General features: G+C 44.6%; 1 protein-coding gene and 1 long non-coding RNA gene across 3 annotated transcripts in view; one reads left to right on the plus strand and one right to left on the minus strand.

The window, feature by feature from the left end:
* Positions 1-22,507, minus strand: part of LOC135385739 (coronin-2B-like) — a 126,797-nt gene that overhangs the window by 48,598 nt on the left and 55,692 nt on the right. The gene's annotated exons all lie outside the window — the stretch shown is intronic.
* Positions 383-2,187, plus strand: LOC135383832 (uncharacterized). Its single transcript, XR_010420092.1, has 3 exons — positions 383-669; positions 842-1,000; positions 1,497-2,187. It is a non-coding gene; the product is annotated as an uncharacterized LOC135383832 (long non-coding RNA).

A 22,507-nucleotide genomic window follows, 5' to 3' on the forward strand; every position in this document is an offset into this window, starting at 1 on the left:
AAAATTCACGCATTAAAACCCCACGGTTTCTCTAAACTCGAATTTTAAACATTCGACTTCATCCGAGTGCAGCACGCCTAGCGTCAAACCGAGAAAACATACGTTTATATAGAATATCCACCCCGGCCCACCATCAAGATGACGTCAACACGGGGGCCACTCGCAACACCCACAATTGGCTCAAACGCGTCACGTTGTCACGCAATATCTGTCAATTTCCTTCATGAAATGGCATTTCTACGTTAATATGTTTTTGTTACAGAGCCTCAAAAAGAAAAATATACCCTGCATTTATCACCTGCAACAGTTTCTACGATTTTCTTTTCAATCTGTACACGGCGTTTGATATATGCTTCCGTATCCGGTCAGCTGTAATGGATGCCGTATGCCGAGCTTGCGAACTGCGAACTTGTGTGACTCCCGGTTCATCCTCTTTGTTCGGGTCATTGGGTTGGTGTTGGAGTTGGTCACCATATTCTGAACGTTTCACCTATCGTTGCGGTGTACTGTTCTTGATCTGCTGCGAAGCGACGAACCGCAACGGCAGTCACTCGCCTCAGCGAACTTCTGTCTGCTGCATCTCAGGAGCATGGGGACCTGATGATACCTTCAACTAAAAAAACCAAATGTGCTCTCGTGTGGTCCTGACGGAAAAGTAGTATCAACAAGGTTAGCACATTTATTTTTCAGTTCCAAGTCTACGTACTGAAAACCATGCAGGTGCAGTCGATCATTCTCGTAGCTGTTGTGTAACGCGTATGCTTTCTTACATATCCCACAGAACCCTCCACTTTTTCGACCAAGTTATCGTTATGAGATCCTTCTGATGGCTTCTTACAAGGCTATGCCGCTCCGAAGCATTGAGATGACGAAGCGTCGTGGTAGCTGCACCTCTGCCTTCGAAAGATGAATCAGTCATTCCACACTGTGCTTACTGGCTTTGTATAGAGTCTGGCAAATCCGACAGACTTGGACTGCCTTTTTCAAGAAAGTTTGAAATGTAAGTATGTGTATATTGGTTTCACATATCCACCACATAATGAGCTTGTGTATGATTGTACTTTATATGCTACAGCGTATCAGCGTACATTATTATTCAACACGTAGTGTGGCAAACTCGACATCAGTCACACAAAGCCAACAATTGCCTTTTCTTCAATTGCTTATTTTTATCATATCATGTTTTTGTCTATATCTCAATTTACCAACCAACAAAGTATATTATTTTAGTATAATCGTCTGATATTTAACAAGTCACAGTTTTATCATGGTTTTGGCGCACTATAGCCCGAGTTGCTTATGCGTCATTAAATTGAATCATCGTCATCTTTAACTGCCATTATTCAATTGAAGTGCCAGGTGGATATAATGATATGACAAGATATATTTTTTTGCTGTCATCCTGGAATTGCTCATTTCAGAAGAGTAGTCACCGTGAAGTTTGTTTTCGTTTTCAGAAACATTAAGAGGACTAAAACCAAACACTTTTCTTTCAGAGCATCCCTTATGCACCTGCATTTCAATTCTAATCTGTATTGCAAGAATGACAGACCACTCAACAGAGATGAACATCTGAAAGTGAAAGAGCTGGAATGAAGATACGTTAATCTGTGTCAAAGGTTCTTAGTATGTGTGCGAGTCGAGGACATAGGTCTCAAGCTTGTTCCTGTCTTCAGAAGAGGTGACAACTATGCTCCTTCTATCTATTAACCAGCTCCACTTTTTAGGGTTCCCTGTAAACTAATGGCGCACATCATGTACTACCACGTTGTCAACCAAGTTCATTCTGTCAATTTCTTTTTTTAAATTCCAGCATGACTTTAGAAAAGGGTATTCAGGCAAAACTAACGTAGTGGAATTCGTTCACAGCATTTCAAACTGTCTTGATTTCTTGGTCCACGTAGATGTAGTATTCTTTTTATTTTGTAAGGGCTTTTGACACTGTGCTCTACGCTCGCGTGTTGGCCAAAGTAGCCTAATTAAAATTTGATCCATCTACCTGGATATGCAGTTTCTCAACTAACCGTAACTGTGGCGACAACTCGTGAGGAGAACCTATCATATCGCCACCATGCAGCATTTGTTATATTACAATCGCTTCACATTTTAATCTAGTCAAAAGCAAGGCCTTTTGGTGATCGGTCTTGTATAATTCCGTGCCCCTCCGTTATGTAACACCACACTGGGTTCTTCAACCTATGAGAGATAAATAAATATATTGCCAAGTAAATTGTCTACAAGGCTCGTTATTCCATTTCGCCACACTACCACAAGCAATTGTTGGAGTAGTGGCCCAGGGTATGAAGCTCGCCACTAATCATCATTCAAACAAAGTTCATAATGTAAAATGCTTTACTCAGAACACTGGCTTAACACAACAATCAAGAATAAAGAGAGTAAACGTTTCATTGCCTATCCAAGTGGCATCATCCCTCCAACAGAGAACAATCAAAAACAACATCAAAGGAGTCAAATCGGTGGTCCGCATTCCTTTCATCCAATGTATTTCATATGCTATTTGGAGGGCACTGTGCCCATCATGCATTTTGACTGTGCATATCAAGTTGAGTGCATAGAATGTGATGCAACCTACATTGGCGAGATAGACAAAAGACTTGGGACAAGACTAAAAGAGCCAGTTGCCAGGGCTACTAATGCTTAGCTTAACTAAACAGGACCGAATCAGTCTACCACTGCTGTCCTAAGGGACATATATTTTGATGGTGCAGTAGCCTTTGCTCATGACTAGCGATGGGGCCCTAGAAAGTTCTTAGAATCCTGCTTTATCAGGCGTGATGCTTCAGCCTGTAATACATACCGTGGCCCCCTATCGGATGTGTAAGATTTCCTCTTAGATAGGCTGATGTGCTCATCTTTGGCCTCTGTTGTACTGATGATGCCGCCCGGATAGGCGACAAAACGTGTACGCTCTGTTTTTATTCGTTGTGTTGAGCGGTGTTTGCAGTAAAGGACGCTACATTATGAGGTTGTCACCCGGCTTTTGGAATATATTTTCAAATAAAGTTGTTGTTTTACAAAGCTCAATACATTGCAGAAATCATTCTTGTTGCCTATTGTTTTGGGGGTGCCATTCTTGCAGTCACATGAAGCACTGAAGGGCCAATTTAAAAAGTAAAGGCAGTCTGATTTATGTTCTTGCCGACATGGCACAGCGTATTATACGAGGTAGCTCCATTTCAGAAGCCTGAGAACACTCCAAGCAATTAGTGTGCTAGCATCAGATATGGTGTACAGCATTACATATTTGCTTTTGCTAGGGCAGCTAAGAAGGGTGGATAAAAAGGCAGTTACAACCTGTTTCCACAAAAGACACTCAGATTCATTAGCAATTTCCTCCAAGAGAGCCAAGGCTTTTTCTAGATTACTAGAACATGGGTACCTGGTTATAAATAACAAGAATTCATCTACCAGAAGTCAGTGTTTCACACACCCTGCTTTCCATCAACACTATTAAAAGGTGTGACCCCCAAACCTGCACAAAATTCCTGGAGAGTCTTTACTGGACACTGTTGCCGTCCCTCTCACCAGGTGCTCTCTATGAACCCGATTCACAGTTCTGGATGCACTGCCTGAGCTAACTTCAGCATGCTTTCCCAACACGAATGGTAACTGCTATGAGGAGTGTTGTACTTACTGAAAGCAACATGAAATGCTGTACCTTGACAGGTAACGTTGATATCCTTCTTAAGACCGTAGAGAGATGTTCCTTGCTCCCTTTCTTCCAAATCTTACTATCAGACACAAGCCCACTTGCCACCAAGCCAATGAGATGTGCCTCACAGTCAGTGCTATCAAGGGAATCTATCACTGAGGCTCAGAAAAGCTGTTTTCCATCGGGATCTGATCCAGCACTGAGCCGTGAGTAGCCCCGTGAAAGTACCAGGGTTTCTTCGAATTTTAGATGTGCCAGCATTTGTTTTCCTCCCCTCCTTCTTTTTATGTAGTAGGTAATTACTTTAGCCTTGTACTGCTTTGGAGATTGAAGATGTGGAGATGATGTAAGAGGTGTACTAAGTGTGACTATGTACAAATCTTGTGAGAATGTCTATGTATCATTCACACAAGGAGAGGATACGTGTTACATCTTTTTCCGGTTTTGATATTTATTTATTTATGAATATATCTCAAAGGCCATTGCAGGCATTACATGAGGGGGGTCATCAACATGGGTCACTTAACAAATACGGAAGTTACAAGGAACATACATATTTGGAAGACAAGACTCTATTTTTTGTTCGTTCATGAGTCTTGCTCAAGAAATTGTTCACTGTAGCAATGGTACAAAATGTCACGAAAGGAGTGCTCATCTATCGTTCCGCAAGACTCATTAAAAAGGACTAGTGTTGTGTTTCAACACAACATGTTGAACTCATGAACCATGCATCATCCTGAGAGCTATAGATCATCCTAAATACAGATGCTGAATTATTTTAAATGTGATAGATGAGCTGGGCGAAGAGGTACCCCCAGTTAGGATCTTGGGTACTTGAAGCCTGTGGCATTTTCTGTGGGAAAGGCTTGCCAGACCCTCTTCGCTGCACAGGCTGGGATGACCATGATCTTGTTTTTTCCAAGCTTGTGCCATACTCACCTTGCAAACTGGCGATACGCAGTGTATCTGCATCGTCTACACAGATGTACATAAAATATAGTTTAGGCAAATAGGTAACCGGTTACAGTACAGTGTGCGTGCATTGTCATTTCTACATGTACCTGAGAGTAACTGCAGTTTACCTGCCCACTCCTTGTACATTACTACACATGCTGTGTTCTTTTAGAACCCAAAATTGTTTTACTGTTCACTGAACCGACAATCAAGAACACTCAATATCGCTAAAAACCTACGCTAAAACCTTATGCACAGGGCAATACATAAAAACGTGACTCAGGACACAGCACACTGACAATTACAAAATTGCCTATATGGGTTTTCTCCAGTTCAGAGTCGTGTACTGTATAGCCTTTTTATGTGCTGCGCCCTGTACTGCAGTTTTTAACGACTCTATTGCAGGACCAAACCAGTTTTGGGCGCCCAAATTTTAACATCGTTCGACAAGGACACATGTGACTTACTTGTGAATACAGTCGCTCATAGGTTCGCGCTGCCCACGGAGTTCAATATGCGACCTTCAGGACAGTCATATTGAAGAATAGAAGTTGGAAATCTTTGTGGGTTGTAATGCACTCATACTGCAGTCATTCAGCAGTGTTTTCGAGCTCCTTGCAGCACAAGCATTCGATCTCCTTCGGCATTATGACACACCAGCCACACCGGCACCATGAACAGCAAGTGCGCATTAGATATCAGAACACGAAATTTCTGAGAACGTTTACATGTTCGATCACATGCAGTGTGCGTTAAAAAGCTCATCGCTTACCTGAAGACAGGCGACTCATGCTGTTTGCTTCATCTGTAACTGATGTTCGTAGTGCAGTGCATTGCGTAGTTGCAAGTTCGTAGTGCAACTTCGTCTCGCATTCGCGGCATCGGCGACGTTTCGAAGGCCTACCGAGCTGTTCAGCACGCAGAATTTTCTTCTCGGTGTCTCGATCGCAGAAAGGTCAGAAAGAAGTTCCGGGCTCGAAGTCTCCGCATTTCTGCCTTCGACGTCCATATTGAAGATCGCTTTCCGGACGGATGCCGACGCTCTCACAAACTCACTAACAGCAGAACTTCCGGTCCGGGCGCCCAATGAAACGTGGCCCTCGTGATTTCGTCACGCACACGGAATTGGCGGATGTCCACTGCAAAGAGGCTAGATTTCGGCCCCGATTGCGCGAGTTGAGGGGGAAAAGCGAAGCCGGTTTTCAGCTCCCTGTTTGGCAAACTTTGCCTCCGCGCACAGCCAAAATATTTCGCGTGTGGCTTGGAGGCATATTATACCTTCATAATAGATGCAAACGAAATATTTGTCGAACTTCTGGTCAGAGTCCCTTTAACCCACGTTCAACCTAACTACCGTATTTTCCGGTGTATAACGCGCGCGTTATTCGGTAAAAAGGTGCTCTGAAGAGGGCCTGCGCATTATCTAACGGTGGGAGTTATACACGGAAATATTTTCCGACAGGAATTCCTTTTCTGGTCGGTGCCGTACAAATTCTAGTCTCCTCCAGGGTGTGCTGTGAATTTCTCCCAAATCACTTAGGGTCAGTTGAAAAAGCCGGCGTAGGGCGTTGGAATTAATAAAAAGTTGTGATGCTACTTAAGAATGTCATTGAGCAGTCAATAATTCAGAATGGCGAACGGGACATGATGTCGTACCTCGATGCCGTTGGATATCTAATGCATATTGAGTAGAGCTGCAAATTTGGAAGAATTTTGAAGTGCAGAAAACAAAGCTGCCCTTTTAATTAAAAAAAATGTAAATAAAAACTATGTTTTCACTCTTGCACAGTCTATATTTGTGAATCAACAGATGAGGGAAGAAACCCTAGTGTAATATGAATTATAAATACAGACCTCATGCTTCAGTGAAACCAACTAGGTTGCATGTAAAGCTATATGAAGATTCGAAATTGACTTTTGGCAGCATGCCAGAGGACCGCCTTCTTTCTTACGTAACACGGATTAGTAGGCGAAGTGGGACTGTCTGCAGCATACGTTAGGCCAAATGCGACCCCCTGCAGTTCGAGGTCGGTGAACCTGCTAAGGGATGGCGAGTTAATCTGCTAAGAAGCATTAGGCAAAATGGGAATAGGCGAAATGGGAAGACACGAGCCGGACGGTGATCTGCTCCAAGGAGACCAGGACAGAAGGTGCCCATGCATGTAGCCACAATACTCTGATCAAAGTGTGCTACGTTTTTTGCCTTTAATGCAGTATGAAGGGACTACAGCAAGAAAGTTGAAGAATCGTGCGATATCGTTAAATAAAGACAGTGAATAATTTTGGGCACACTGTCCATAAAAATGGACCATGTGCTGAAAATCTGGAAGCTAATTAAAGTTTAAGCTGTGTACAAACAATCTAAAGCAACCTTTCTTTTCTCGTGAGCCTGCTCCGTTGACAAGAACTGCAATACACGAAAATATTGTCGACACGGGCATGTACGGAGGCTGTTATTACGAGTATACCGTTTTTTACCGTTACACCATTGTGCTACTACACGAACACAGACCGTTCAACGCAGTTCAACGCCGCACAACATGTTGTCCGTATCCGATGCAATACAGCCAATTAAAATATCAGGCATATGAAAGAGGACACCAACCAGTCCCTTCCAAAAATATGTTTCTGACAGCCTTTCCCAAGAACGTGCGGAGCTTTGGGCAAATTCCTCTATGTTGAAAACGTGATCGAAAGAGTGCCTCCGATGGATGATTCTCATTTCATCCACAAGGGGGGTCCTTCCCATGAGAACAATGCACCCATCGCCGCGAGCGAAGGTGGACGATGTGTATCGTGATTTCCGGTCTACTTTCGGCACGGCCAAAACGAGGAAAGTGAACGCAAACCAGAAAATGCGTTCATTGTCTCGCTGCTTTCCAGGCTGTTTTCATACAAAGAACACACGGCATTGTCTCTCAAAGGGTGAGAAAGCAGAAAAGAAACTGCCACCTTGTGTTGAAATCTCGCAAGAATGAAAAGAAAAAGACGTCGGACGGACTTCTCGTTGTTTTCGCGTGTCCCACATTTAATCTATCCAGCTCTTCGCGAGAGGTCCATGACTGGGGACGAAGAGGGGCGAAAGCAAAACAGACAACAAGTAACAAGGAACAAATAAAACGCTTTTATTTTTTCTTTCATCGATCCAAACTATACTAGCTGTCACTCTTCGTGAGCTTTCAGCCATTTAGCAGTTCCAAACTATTTTATATTTATATTGTGACGAGTCAACGAACTCAAATGTTTTCTCATTGTCAGTTTTCTGTCCGATAACCGTCCATCAAAAACGCTTACGGTAGTTATAGTCACGCACCAAATGGCAACACTAACTATACAGTTGAGAGCGTGCACACACTTGGAGCCACAAAATCTCCGTATTAATTCTAATTCAATCCAATCCGATCCGATCCACAGCTCGCCGTTGTCAGCCTCACAGAGGTGGGCGACGTCAAGACTAACGTTCTGCCTAGATAGAGAAAGCCTACTTACTCGTCCACGTGACGTAACTACTAAAAGCCAGCCAATCAGGATCGTGTTTTCAACGGCAGTAGCCAATCACGAACGTGCTATCAGCGGTCGTAGCCATGAAGACTAACCACCGTCGTCTGCGAGTAGTGATTGTACGTCCCCACGTACTAAATGGGAAAACTTTAAAATAAAACGCAAAATGGCCCGACATCTTTCTCAAGACTGATTTTTTGGAAAAGCATGCTGTACTTTTCGTCTACTGATTTACGTCTACAGGTTCCAAGTTAGCTGCATTCATTTGCGAATTCTTGAATTCGCAGAACGGCGAATCGCAGTAGCAGACGAATTCTAACTTTATATGTCCACGTAGCGAAGGAGGGAGAGGGGGCAATAAGCAGGCCTTCTGTATCTAGGTGGCGTTGGCACAGCCATTTTCACGTCATTAAAATCGTCAGCTCAGTCGTCAAGGGCGCGCATTTGAAAAGGACATCCTCGTCTTCGTGTGATGATGTTCTATAGAGACTCGCTTAGCTTACCACAACACGTTTAATGAGACCTCAACCTAAATTTATAGAGCGGGATACGCTGAGACTGCCAAATAAAACCGTGAGGGAACGGACAACATCCTCGACCAGTATCACTTTTTGAGGTCCCGAGCACAGGGCAGGCAAAGCTCATAACCGAGGAGGACACACCCAGCAAACTGCCATCGTCGTCCTACGCTCTGTTGGTATATTGTGGTGGCCCATCCGGATGGAGTGACAGGCCGGGCCAAGAACCGCCGCTTCGGGGTAAAAAAAGAAGAAAGAAAAAGCAGGTCGGATTAATCGCGCCCATTCTATGCGTACAATATCCTCAACGAACGTCACATCATCCACGATGAACATCGTCATGAAAAGGGCACATATCAGACAGGACGTTGTACCCGAACGCCTCCCTCTTCGTAGTCCAACTGCATATTAGGCACTTTTGCTCCAGGGTCTCCGAGAATGACTCGCTAAAATGTGCGTTTCGCCTCTCTTGCCGAGCGAGATACACGTACCTTGTGTATCACCAAAACGGCTGCCACATCGCCCTTGCTCTCGTTTTTCCGTTTGGTACGGTATCAGTGGCCTTTCCATCTCTAATCTGAATCAAAACGAACAGAAGGATACAAATCTTTAAAATCCTCACTGATCTGTCCCAGGAGACCTTGCATGCTTTCGAAGTGCACGGCAAAAATGCTTAGCTGCAAATATAGATGGGGGGGGGGGGGGCTTTTGTTTACTAAAAAAGAAAGAAGAAAGACAAAAGAAAGGAAATGTTAGTCCGGCATAGGCCGACTTGCTATTCATTTAAAAAAGAAACAACATCAAACAAACGCGCGCGCGCACGCACACACACACACACGCGCACACACACGCAGACAGACAGAAGGGGCCTTAGAAGCTGGTCGAGCGACCGGAGGCACGGAGGAAGCTCAAGAGTCGTAGTCGTAACCGCCCCGGTTGTGCCGAGCAGAGTGGCCAAAGAGACGTTGGAGTAACCAAGTTGTCGCAAGTGCCGTTGGAAGATGAGTCTTTGATAGAGATACCGGTTGCAGGATAATAGGTAGTGTTCAATGTCGGCTTCCACGCAACAAGTTGTGCAAATTGGGGTGTTCGTCTGGCGCATTCTATAACCAGGAGTGAGGGTGTGCGTGCAACGAAGACGCTTCAAAGACGATGGAGGAGTGACTCTTCGGCCGTATTGCAACGACAGGCAATAGTGAAGTCCTGCAGGGGGTCAATGAGACGTAAGAAATGATCATACGAGGTAGAGTCCGCTTGGAAATGCCTGGCACGGATACAGCTCCGACGGCGAATATAGACGGGCTTATCTGGCCGCTCAAGCTCAAAGCATCCGCTGCATGAATGTCTTCAATTCACCCTCCTGTCAAAACTTCTTGGACGCGGTTCAGTTTTTACATACGGTACCCGCATTTTCCTTATTGTCGCACTGACTATAGTTCAGATCTATCCCGAGCTTTATTCTTTTCGCCCCGTTGACAGCATAGCGTTGGACGGCAGATGCTGTGGCAGGTACGATGATCTGAGCGCCTTTTAGTTAAAAAGACCTTAATCTTCTGACGAGTGAACAGTAAATCAAAGCCACTTGAAAGATACCTTGAAAATAAAGTTATTTCGTCATCTCGCACCTTTTTCATAAAAGCTGCACCATTACTCTTAGCACCGCTCACCCAATCTGCTTGCCGTGGATTTACCTGGCGCCCCCTTTCATATTCGCCCGAACTCCAATTCCGTAAATAACGTTTTCCTTCGAACCTTTCCCGCGTAATCACCCTCGCGTTCTCGTAAGCGAGTGTGAGGAGAGGGAAAATTAATTGCTCTGAAGGCGAGCAGTCGTAACCAGGGCTCGGAACCGTTATTTTTGGGGGTTCGGTTCAAGTTCCGGTTCAAGGTTATCGGTTCGGTTCGGGTTCGGGTTCCGCGCAACCAAAATAAAGGTTTGAATCGATATTTATCGATTCGAACCGGTTTACGTGTGCTGTGCTAATCAGTGTACCACATGTGAGACGTAATAACAAGTTCCGGCGATGGCTTGCCATGCAGCTCACAGCAGATCATCCTTTACTGTACCGAAAAGTGCTGGGAAATGGCGTACAGCATACCATTGCACTCCATTGCAAAAGGCTATCGCCAATTTCTAAAGAAAAAAGGAGAAGAAAGCGATCATGTAGTAAATTGGAGTATCCCAGAGTCCCGGCCGGCACGCTGCTCCCCGTTGAAAACAGCGCGAGAGGCCGCTCCTGTGTTTCCTTCTTCCATACTCTGGACCACACGCCAAACTCTTTCCCATGGTTGCTAGAGGTCTGCGTTGCTTGTGGATGTCACTGTGAACTATTAAAATTTACGTCGCCTTCACACTGCGACGCTGAATGAAAGGAAGCAGCCGAGGCAACAATGCAAAGTATACCTGTCGTGTAGCGCTCTTTTCTTTTTCTACACCCCGAGTCACAAAAATGTACAGGGATGTCGTCAACCTTTTGGAGGTGAGGCTGCAGGAGGTGCATGGACTCACCAGTTCTTGGTTTGTCAATTTGTCCGCTCTGTGAATTCGGCAAGATTCCGAGCGATGTAGTGAGCTGATACGCGGCAGTCGAGTGGGAAGGTATAGGCGTTTTTACCGTCTGGCGAACCGGTTACCGAATCATATTTTTTCGGTTCAGTTCCGGTTCGTTCAAGGGGAGAGAAAAAATGTTTACGGTTCGGTTCGGGTTCGGTTCGGCAAAAAAGAACGGTTTTTTGCGGTTTTCGGTTACGGTTCAGTTCCGGTTTCGACCCCTGGTCGTAACACCTGCTGCACAGCTTATGCCTTACATGTCAGTATAGAACGAAAAATAATATGTACATTCGTACCCCGTCATAACGAACCGCCATTTTAATTAGCTTTTCCGAACCACTTTGTTTTTCGTACAGAAAAAGTCGTCCGCAAGCAATACCTATGTACCCCCAGCACAAACACGACCCCCTTCTATCAAGGACTTCGTCCCGTGTTGTGTGCGTTACCCCGCGCCTCCTTCGAGAGGAGGAAAAGCAAAGAGGCAGGTATCAAGATCATAATATAGTTTCAATGCAGGCGTGCGCGACATCCTCTTAACTACGCAATCTGACCTATCGTACGTGCCTCTTAGTACACACGCTGGTTATCCTGCATCTTATTACCCCCCGGGGCCAACCGTGTCTATATACCTGGTCTCCAACCTTGCTCTCTCCAAGAGCATCTACCACGCCTTTTGCGCGCTTCACAAAGCATCTTAAGCCATAACGGGGTTGCTGGGGGGAGGACAAACTGGTTGATCTGCTCGTGCGAAGTGTCCTAAAAAATGTGTGGCCACAATTATTTTCTGAATTTCCTCCAAGCACGACCTTTGCTTGCAAGGCCAGATAATCTATGGAGTAACATACTCATACGGGGCTCTGCAACAGCGCAGACGTGCACGGCGCTGTAGTATTTCTTGCCAAGTGCAGTGCACGCTGGCGATGATGCTGCAGAAACACCCGACACATCTCGTTTAAACGGAACAAGAGCAAACAAAATGATGCACAGATGAAAAGCGTTACACGAAAGAGCATTCTGAAGGAGGTCATGTTCTGGTTAAATAGAAGAAAGTCATTGATAAGTTGACGGCATCATTTAGCCCTGCGTGCTCTATACGTTGCAGACAAGGGTGCAGGCAGTGAATCTAGTGATGAAGCCTTTGCGCTGTTTGCAAAAATGATCTAAAGCCCCAAGGTCGACCCTTACTCTCTTCGACAATGCGGCGGAATTCACCATAGACACGGGAGCTACGGTGAACATAATTAGCCTTGACGCCTAGAAACATGTCTCACTACGGCCCCAACTCCTCAGACCAGTGCCAAAGGTCTTTGCATTCGGATCGAAGGAGCTCCCTATATAGTAGAAGGAAAGCTCGACGTGCCACTCTCTTTCAAGAGCACGGTGGTAGAAGACACTGTCCTTGTACCAACAACATCTAGTGAGTCGTTGCTGTGCTTTTGCATGGAAGCACAAAGATTGATATCCATTGCTTACAACGTTGCAATAACCAAGGTGACATTGTTGGCACCCCCCCCCCCCCCCCGACCACACACACACCATTATTAATTAGGACAGGTACCATATACAAAGCACGCCTACGTACGCTTCACGTTCGTCAATCAGTAGAAAAGCAGCTCGCAACAACTTAGCAGATTTGGGTTTGACTTGGGGAGACATCCGGATGGATCGTCTCCCACGCGATGTTTGCGATTTTTTGTGGAGAGCTGCTTGAGGAGTCATCCTTCCCACAAAGGACCGCCTAACTGTGACGTTTGCGTTGCAGTTCCCTTTGTCCAGATTACCCAAATACTCGAAACGGTGTTTCAAGTTATTGGTGAATGTGTTGTAGCTAAAACATTTTAGTGCGTAGCCTGTCGTGTTTTTTTCTTTCCGGTACTGTTTTAGCAGGCGCATTAGTGACAGTTTCCTTACCCTTGTGGCTGTGCCGCGGCATGTGTTACTGCAGGATAAACGTTTATACGTTATTACACCTATACTGATGTCTGTACTCGTGTTGGGTATTTCAGGAAACAAATCGGATTTAAAATCAAATCCGCATTTTGCAGAATACGCCAAATCAAATTCAAATCAAGTCCGGATTTAAATTTATTCGAGTACATCAAATCACTTTAAACCCGGTTTTATTTTCAGCACGCCAAATCAAATCCCTTTTTAAATCCAGATTTTTCAAATCCGTCACTAATCCAGAAGAATGTTCCAGAATCGACCGCAGTTTTTGAAGCTCAGATTTTTACACCGAATACCGAACAGTTCCGTAACTAAGAAACACAGGCGAAACATGGAAGAAATTATACTTCCCTGCTGGAAATAGAAGACATGATCTCAATGAATTCTCTCCGCAACTCCAATGAGATTCAATGAGAAGTCAGACGGCCAATTCGTTCAATGTGTACAAGCCGAGTATTTCTCATTGACAGAATTGGGAGTTTTGCAGGGAAGCTGCCTTCGCGACATCGTGCTCCGCCGTGATCGCGGCGAAGATCGCATCCACGGAATAAGGATCCAGTTCAAGGAATTGGCTTAATGGGTATCAATGAGAAAAGCAGATTTCCACTTGATTTAATGAGATTCAACATGTTCTGTAGTACATGTTCTGTTCTGTGTATGTTCTGTAGTCTGTACTTGCAGACTGCACCAATACAAAGTGTGAGAAGCCAGTTGTCCTATGCGTATCAGTGATGTAACACTGATTCCTCCCCCCACCCACCACCCTTGTTGGAGTCTGAAACAATCTTTTCAATGTGAGGTGACCAGCTCATGTCAGGGAGAAAATGCAATCCAAGGTACTCGTACGAGGGAACACATTAGAGTTGTGTTTTATTAAGCCGATAAGATGGAGGAGAGTTAGCGATATTGCGCAAAAAAGACATCACTTTGCATTTTGTAACATTTAGTGACATTTATTGATTTAGTTTATTCAGAATTTAGTGATTTAGTTTTTGACACGACTTTTGGAGGTGACATAATCAGAAAGGCTCAAATTTTAGTGGGATCTGGTCTAACGCATTTCTCTGAGAAAATACGGCGGAAGAATTCTAATTCGCACTGGAAGAACAAACATTTTTATTATTTCTTTAGCTTAGTCGAGGTTACTGCCGTGCTCCATTTCGGTCTTCGGGTGTTTCAGGATATGTCTCGCTAATGTTTATCACAACGGGAGTTCCAGCACGTACATGGCGAATCGTGTTTTGAAAAAGTTCGCCGGTAGCGTTCAAGCACTTCTATACCTGTAGCGTCTCATTTGCTTCGCAAACGTCGTTTAGATCCAGCTCTCGTGTACGTGGTGCGTAACGGTCTCGCCGGAGCACTACGTAATCTCACCAAACTGTGAATGTGGCCGACTGGAGTGAGGTGTTTCGCTTCGTCAGCTTTGGTTAGGCTGCATTTCACGAGTGATTTTCCTTAAACTGACGAAGGGACCAAACTTCCCGCTTTCTGCATTTGTGTTGCGCTTTGGAAAGGAGATTAGCGCGCATTTGTGATGGTGCCCCACATTCTCTACTCTGGTCAATGGCCACCAAAGATGATGTCGAAGGAGAACGTACGAGAGGGGAAAAGAAGCATGTGTATAAAACGCAACAAAGATACGTATCTAAATACCGCGGGACAACACAGTGAATAAACGGGAAAAAAGTCTTACTAAAAGCAGTAAAAATAGTCGACTTTTAAAAATTGCGCCGGACCTACACGACATGCGTGCTACCGGATTGATTACATTTGCTACAATTGTTCAGGTTGGCCTGCACAAGAAGAAAACTGTGCTTTTTTTATAGTTGCGTCCACTATGCGTAGTCGATGCCCACGCCATAAGATGACCGCGATGCCCACGTCGCGAGATCACTATGATCATGAGCAACGCCATGTCCATGGAGTCATGGACTCATTTTGCCCACCTGAGGGTTCACGCGTTCAGCACGCAGCACACCGTGTTCAATGCGAGGAGGATTCGAACAAGCAACCCTGAGATCAGTCGATGCTCATGCGTACAGCGGGCTTACCACATACGAAGGCCTTTGCGCCAAGTAACCGCTCGCTTGCTTACCTGTGGAAGATAGAAACATGATATAATTAGGACGCTTTCGGTGCTGAGGAGGATTCCAGAAGGAAGGAAAGAGCGGAGGGGGACGAATCCAAATGAGAGGACAATTAAAGAGCAATGGCCTGTTTAGAGGAGGGATGGCTGTTGAGTGAGCAGTGTGGGCAAGGGTGCATCCCAAGCAGCACAATGTACTGAAAGTCGAGTGCAATAGGGGTGGACGGTATGTGTCTTATCAATGTTCTTTAGTTTCACGAGTCTCTTCAAGGCCTTCCACCTACCCGTCCACCCCTATTGCACTCGACTTTCAGTACATTTTGCTGCTTGGGATGTTTCACAGTAAGTCTATGCTGTATAGAGTACTTTTCAAGTGTGGTGACTTGAAACACCAAAACACAAATCGCCCCTTTTGGAGATAAATCGTGACGCGTGTATGTGACGGTAAGAAGCTGCTAACGGTGCAGAATTTAAATGGCCTCAAAGACTGCATTCGCTTCCAGTACACAGTAACATGATATGACGTCTCGGAAAATGACGGGACGCTCTCGTTATCTCGATTCCCGCAAGAGAATATCGACTTTGGGAATTTGAAGAGCAGACTTTAACGGCGCTCGATCGTGTGATCACTGATAAGCGTGCCGGGCCTATATCTTCTTCCGCTCGTCTGGTACAGCTCAGGGCGTTACATGAGGGAATAACTGGCGACTAGTGAAGCCTGCATAGACAAGCTTTTTGCTGTTACGCTTCTTCACACGACGTTCCACGTTATCTGCTCGATTGGTTCATATTTACGGTCTGACTTTTTCGGGTTCTATCTATGCATGGCCCCTCCGAGATTCAAATGTGGGTCTGGGCAGGGGAATCGTGTACTATATTCAAATGCAAAACTCCAGATTGCTACTACGTGATACATGATTGGCATTCGGGGAAAAATGGTCACTGATTCGGGAGGGGATCATCGGGCTTCTTAACGCGAAAAAGAAAGACCCTACTTATATATTGCGAATATGTGGCTGTATACCGTTGCATAACACCCAGCTAGCTCGCAAGTGTCTTTCCAATTTCAGTTTCACACCTGTACAATGTAGTCCCATCCAGTGTTGGGGATTTGAAATCTTGGATTTGGTTTAAATCCGGATTTAAATCAACAAGAGAGACTGGTAGATTTGATTTGAATTTGATTGGCGGCTTCATTGTGAACAGGATTTGGATTTGGGTTGAATCACACTTTTTCTCATGGATTTTGATTTGCATTGGAACCCAGTTTTGCTTAGAGATTTGGATTTGGATTTGCATAATTTGCCTTGAAATTCAGCCCATATGCATGAGCGATGCGCATGCTAGCGCGACATCTGCAAAGTAATGGGAAGATGGCCCACAAAGGAACAATACATGAAGGCACTCAAGGCAATGTGTGTCTACCTAAAAGAAAGCGGCATATATTGCCGCTACTAGCAGCCACACATATCATAAATCTCAAAACCACCTAAATGAGATCGAGCTGCAGGCACCCTTAGGGCAGCCACCCTGCTCCAAGTCCTTCCCCCCCCCCCTTTTTTTTTCTTTTTTAGCAGTTAATTACTACTACTACTACTAGCGCGGCCGTGGCGCAACGCTTGCTCCGGCTCTGGTTGCTTCTGCTATACTTTGTAATGCAATGATGGCAGTAAATCAATACAGTTCCGTATTCAGCAAATAGGCCACTCAGAAGACCTCGGCGACTCTTCATAGGATAAAAGGTTGTTCTTCAGTGGTACTGCTCGAACACTGCAACGACGGTTTTGCACGCTGCTTACGTCAATTTACAGCCTATTATACTTTATGCGCGAGGGGGAAAAGTGCTAGGACCCATCTTATCCTTCCTACTCCCCAGCAATCGTTGCAGTGCTGTATCACTATGCTGCTCTCCCATCTCTTTATTTCACGCATTCTTCGTGCATACTGCACAGCAAGAAATGTATCATGTGGCAGGTGTACTACCAAGACCAGCGACTAGGAAGTAATAAGCATGGCGTTTCCCGCAGCACAATATTCGCGTCTTGCAACCAAGTTCCCATTTCTTTTTGCCGCAGTTTATACTCACAGGGCTCCACTGAAGTAGATGTCTTCCATATGTTTCGCCTTTTTTCCTTAGTTCCGCAACTGTTAGGAATTCGTGTTAGTAATTAGGTATTATGTGTAAAAATCCGAGGTTTCGAAAACTGCGGTCGGTTCTGAAACCATTCCACAGCTGTTCAGCAATGTTGGTTCTTCTTCCGGATTTGTGATGGATTTGAAAAATCTGGATTTAAAAAGGGATTTGATTTACTCGAATAAATTTAAATCCGGACTTGGTCTGGATTTGATTTAGCGCCTTCTGCAAACCGCGGAGTTGATTTAAATCCTATTTGTTTCCTCAAATCCCCAACGCTTGTCCCATCGCACGGGCCCAGTGGCAGTCCAGTACGGGTCCCTTTAAGTAGAATTAGGTATATGGATAATGTCCTTAGTACACTAACGCGTTTTTGATACACAAATGTCATTAGAAATGCAACATCGCAACTGCACCTTCTTCACAACAGTGAACGAAAGCAGTAGTGCACATAGCTATTTGCGAGATGACCTACTCAGATCTAATATTATTTGAGCAGCCAGCGCTAGTCTTATTGGGTTTACAAAATTAATTTCCATGACTCACGAAAATTGGCCGGTGGCAGCGTTGCAGTTTTTTTTGTTATTTGTTTGTGTTCTTTGTTGTTCGTTCTATTTTTATTTTCTCCCTCTTCCGACAGGTTCATAAAGCATAAGCATCGCCATGTGACTATAAACGGGGTGTACTTTAATCAGCGAAAGTTTACCTTACATGTTGTTAGATTAATTACTTTTAGCTCCTCTCGCTTTTAATAAGCTACTTTTGCGTTTATGCTGACCATCTTGCCACTTTTTCTTTTCCTTTTTTGCTTCTTTTTTCTCTTTTGGGAATAGCAAGTCGGCCTTGGCCTGTCTGACCTTTCCCCCTTCCCTTTATCTCTAATAAACATATCCCCTCCCCCCCCTGACCAGAGACAGCAGTGTTATAAACTTGACTGCTTATCAAGAGTGATTTCTATAGCTACATTAAAAATTGACCTAGTGAACTTATAATGACGGTTAAGGATCTGTCTATCAAATTTTCATCGAATGCAATGAAATCAAAGGCTTAAACCTTATATACATAACAGTTTCCGGTCCCAGAGCTTCCTACCAGCAAAGCAGGGTGGGACAACGTAAACATTAAAAACAGGGACACTTTTCTATGCAGTGCTAAGCAAGCGAGCGCACCACATCGTGACGACACGTATACATGCAGGTACCTAGGCACCTACATATGTGCACATGTCATACCATGCGTATGCACATTCGTGGCAATATGTATGCCTACGTGTACCTGTACACATATAGCAGGTACGCAGCTACCGGTGGTTTTGGTCAGCATATGCGTGTCTACATATATATAGGTTGAAAAATGGACATGTCACTAAAATATTGTGCAAGTTTTGTTTTTACTACACTGTTGTGTTGTTACTACACTGTTGTTTTTACACTAAGTTTATGTTTTTACAGAAAGCAGCTTATACGTGCCATCTCTAATATGCAACCTCTCCATGCACGCTCTCGTACGAAGTTCAGCTCCGCATTCCTGACACTGCTCCCCATCATTCCTAAAATATCCGATCAATATTCTTCCTGTTCTACGAATGTGTAAGTCCAAAAAGCACCACAAAGCATCACCGTTTTGCAAAAATCCCAACTAGTGCCATGTGCTACGAGGCTGGTGACCTACCCACAACGACGATTCAGCTGGTATACGCACAGGCGTGCGCCGTTATGTTTCCACTGTGGGTTGCCCCATCGAAGGGCCATTGTCCCGGTGTATATGTGAAGCAGATCATCCGAGGACACAATAAACACAGATGCAGGGCCACGCATCGCATGCTGGTAAAAAGAGATTTTATTCCAGAGCAGGTGTATTCACGAACATTGAACTCTGTGTGCAGTGTAGATGACATTTCACTACCTGTGACGGAGGACAATTATATACATATGTCGCACACTGAGCATAATCTTTCTGATAAGTCTTTTCCTGATTTCACAAAAGTTGTGCCGGGTACAAATATGCGGTTTTTATGTCATCAAAACTAGTCTTTCTTTTTCTTCAAGAAATGCCATATTGATGTAGGGTATAAGGTGGGGCAAGATGAGACACGGGGCAAGACGCGACATTTTTTGCTCGACGCCACTTGCGTCAGAGACGCGTCGCTGCATGCGCTTGAAACTTTACTCATATGGCACTGCATGTCCGCTTTATCGCATGTGGAAGTTGTCTGGATTGGTGTGTACGTTGAAGAGAAAAAAAAAAAAAAATCGGTTACTTCTGCCTAGAATGTAGGGACCCGCCAAAAAGGCGCTATTTTCTGTAGTCCTTTTTCTTGTCATCTGTGCAGCACAGTTTCGCAGGCGTATTCTGTAAATGTGAGTTCACATCCTATTTCTTTAATCATTCATCCAGATATATGCAAAATATGGGCACTCTTGGTTATCCGGTGTTGAACACAAAAATTAATGCATCCGATGATATGCACGGGGCAAGACGCGACAATTTAATGTAATTTAAATTTAATGTAATTTAGGAACGGATAAGTCAACTTATAAGATGGCTTTATACTTGTTCCTCAGGGATTTCTTTTTGAATATTGCCTAGGATTTTCCAGCAAATTCTCCTGTTTCCTAGGGTATTTCCAGCAAAGCAGAGGGGTGCGCAAAAGCGAGCGATTAGCGACACGTCAGACTGGCGGCGCCTTGTTTGCAAAGGACGGTGGAGGAAAATAGCACTGGGTTCTGTGTGGTTTCTTTGCATATCATGTGGACGGTGGGCTCAAGGGGGTTGTGTAGGGGACCACGGGCTTTACTTTGTCTACTTGGATTGCAAAAACTAATTTGTATAGTTTATTACCACGGCCTGTCTCATCTTGCCCCGAGGGTTGGGGCAAGATGAGACAATCTGCATTTTTAAAATTCTTGTTATGTGTTTATTTTAGACCGGCTGTCCGTTCTGCATTTACAGGTCACAAGCTCTAGACCCCTGAGACTATTTGAGTTTTTTAGAGCCTATGATTAGTTTTTTAAACACGAAAAATAAAAATTTCATATTCAATTTCAAATTTCTGTCTCATCTTGTCCCACCTTACCCTACTGCAATGTGTGCTCCGTGTGTTGCCCGGAGAACTCAATTTCTGGTCACGTGTTCAACAACACCTCCTCAGCCACCGTCGGTAAAATTCTGCTATCTTCGGCATCAAACATTCAACATCATGAAGCACTTTGTCCTTAATATACCCTCATAGAAAAAGTCAAGAGGCGTAACACCAGGAGAACGTGGAGGGCGTGGTGTGGACTACAGTCACTATATAGTGACTGTAGTGTGGACCATCCCTCCCAATCCATCGGTTCTGTATTGAATTTCATATCGAAATAAAGAAATCATTTCTGGCTTGACGTCGGCGACACAACTGTGACCATGAGCGACGCCACAGATAGTCGGTCTGTGGATTAATTTTGCCCACTTGGATTGCCCCATCTTTATGTTGAACAACGAAAGAATGGTTAAACAGTGATGTGGCGGAGCCCATCTTCCGTGTTTCCATCTGTCATGGTTTTTAAGGTTTCAGAAAAGACTTTATCAGGCAACCCGTGTCGTCGCTCACGGTTACGGGTGCGGGCGACGTAAAACATCACGCTAACAAGCGATTTAGGCCTCATTCACACGACAAAGTTTCTCGTCCGTGTGCGCAGATCACTTTCTTAACCGACAGCATACTGAGTCAATGGGTCTATTCACACATCTGTTCTGTTGAATTGAAATACGAGTCGCGTTTGTTAGATTATTGTTAACATTATAAACGTTATAACATTACGCGAGAGAAGATTCGCAGAATATTGTTATATATAATGCGACCCTTTTGCATGCGAGCCGGCTGGTGCTCCGAAGAACTCTGGGCAGGATCCGACTTTTGGATGTCCTGACAGTATTGGGAAATTTGCCTTCACTCCATCGACAGAGTGCATTGCAATGTTCACCTTATAAAGGGGCACTAAAGAGCAAAAAGTTCCCCTCGCAGAATGAAGGATGATATTACCTTTAGAGCAAGACAAAAGGAACGGGACTCATATCCGTTGCGTCGTTCGTGATTTATGAGCGAAAGAAACCGCAATGTACGCTTTCCCTCTCCTTCTCAGGAAGTCCGACAATGAGGAGCGACCTGTCATTGGTCCCCCCTACACGATTTGTCCATTCATCGCTGAAGGTCATTGGAGGATACCAATGAGAGGCTGCTCCTCATTTCTGCGCTACTTGTGAAAGAGAGAAGAGAGAAAGCGTGAATTGGCGGTTTCTTTCGCTCATAAATCACGAACGACGCAATGTATATGAGTACCGTTCCTTTTGCCTTGGTCTAAAGGCAACGGCACCTTTCATTCCACGAGGGGAAATTTTTTCACTTCAATGTCCCTTTAAGGCATGCTTTAAGGTCATAGAGGAGTAGTCATTATTTTAACACCTTACTAGCCGTGTGATTTTATATAATCGATAAACATCATCAAGTATATTACCAAAATGCAATAGAAAGCACATTGATGAAAGTTTTGTAGACAGAATTGGCAGAAAAAAAATTACATGCAACGCCTGCCTGTTGTCATACAGGTATACTTGCTCTTCCCCACGAATGGTTCTAAACGTTACAATGGTATGAAATCGTTTGCGGACGTCGCCCCAATGTTACGTGCGCGAAAAGTCGTTTGGAGCAGGTTCCGAGTTGACCTAATTTAGTCGTTAACTAAAGATAAGAGGAAAAGATCATTTTGATAAGCGCTCGTTCCTCATCATACGCTTTGACTACATAACAAGATACCTGCACGAGGGAGGTTTCCGAAAGCGGCAGCCAGAGCGGTAGGTCAAGGTTGAACGGCGTTTGCAAAACAAGGTCAATGCGGCTCATTGCCAGGCGCCGCGCGCACCACCAGCATGACGGGCATCACTCTCTCTCTTTCATTCGATATGTGCTTACGGAGGGAACTGCCTGCAACGGGGGAAGGGCAGGATCGACCGTCCGTGGACGGAACCTAAGACGTTCGTTCGTTACAAAGCAGCCCCCCACACAACCGAGACAAAACGGTACTGCAATCTGCTGGTGGTGGTGATGTTGAATTGAGTAGGAGACGTAACCATCAAATTGAACGATGAAAGTCACTGAAAAGGT

Source organism: Ornithodoros turicata, chromosome 2 (assembly GCF_037126465.1).
Source record: "Ornithodoros turicata isolate Travis chromosome 2, ASM3712646v1, whole genome shotgun sequence".
In the NCBI taxonomy this organism is placed as follows: Eukaryota; Metazoa; Arthropoda; class Arachnida; order Ixodida; family Argasidae; genus Ornithodoros; species Ornithodoros turicata.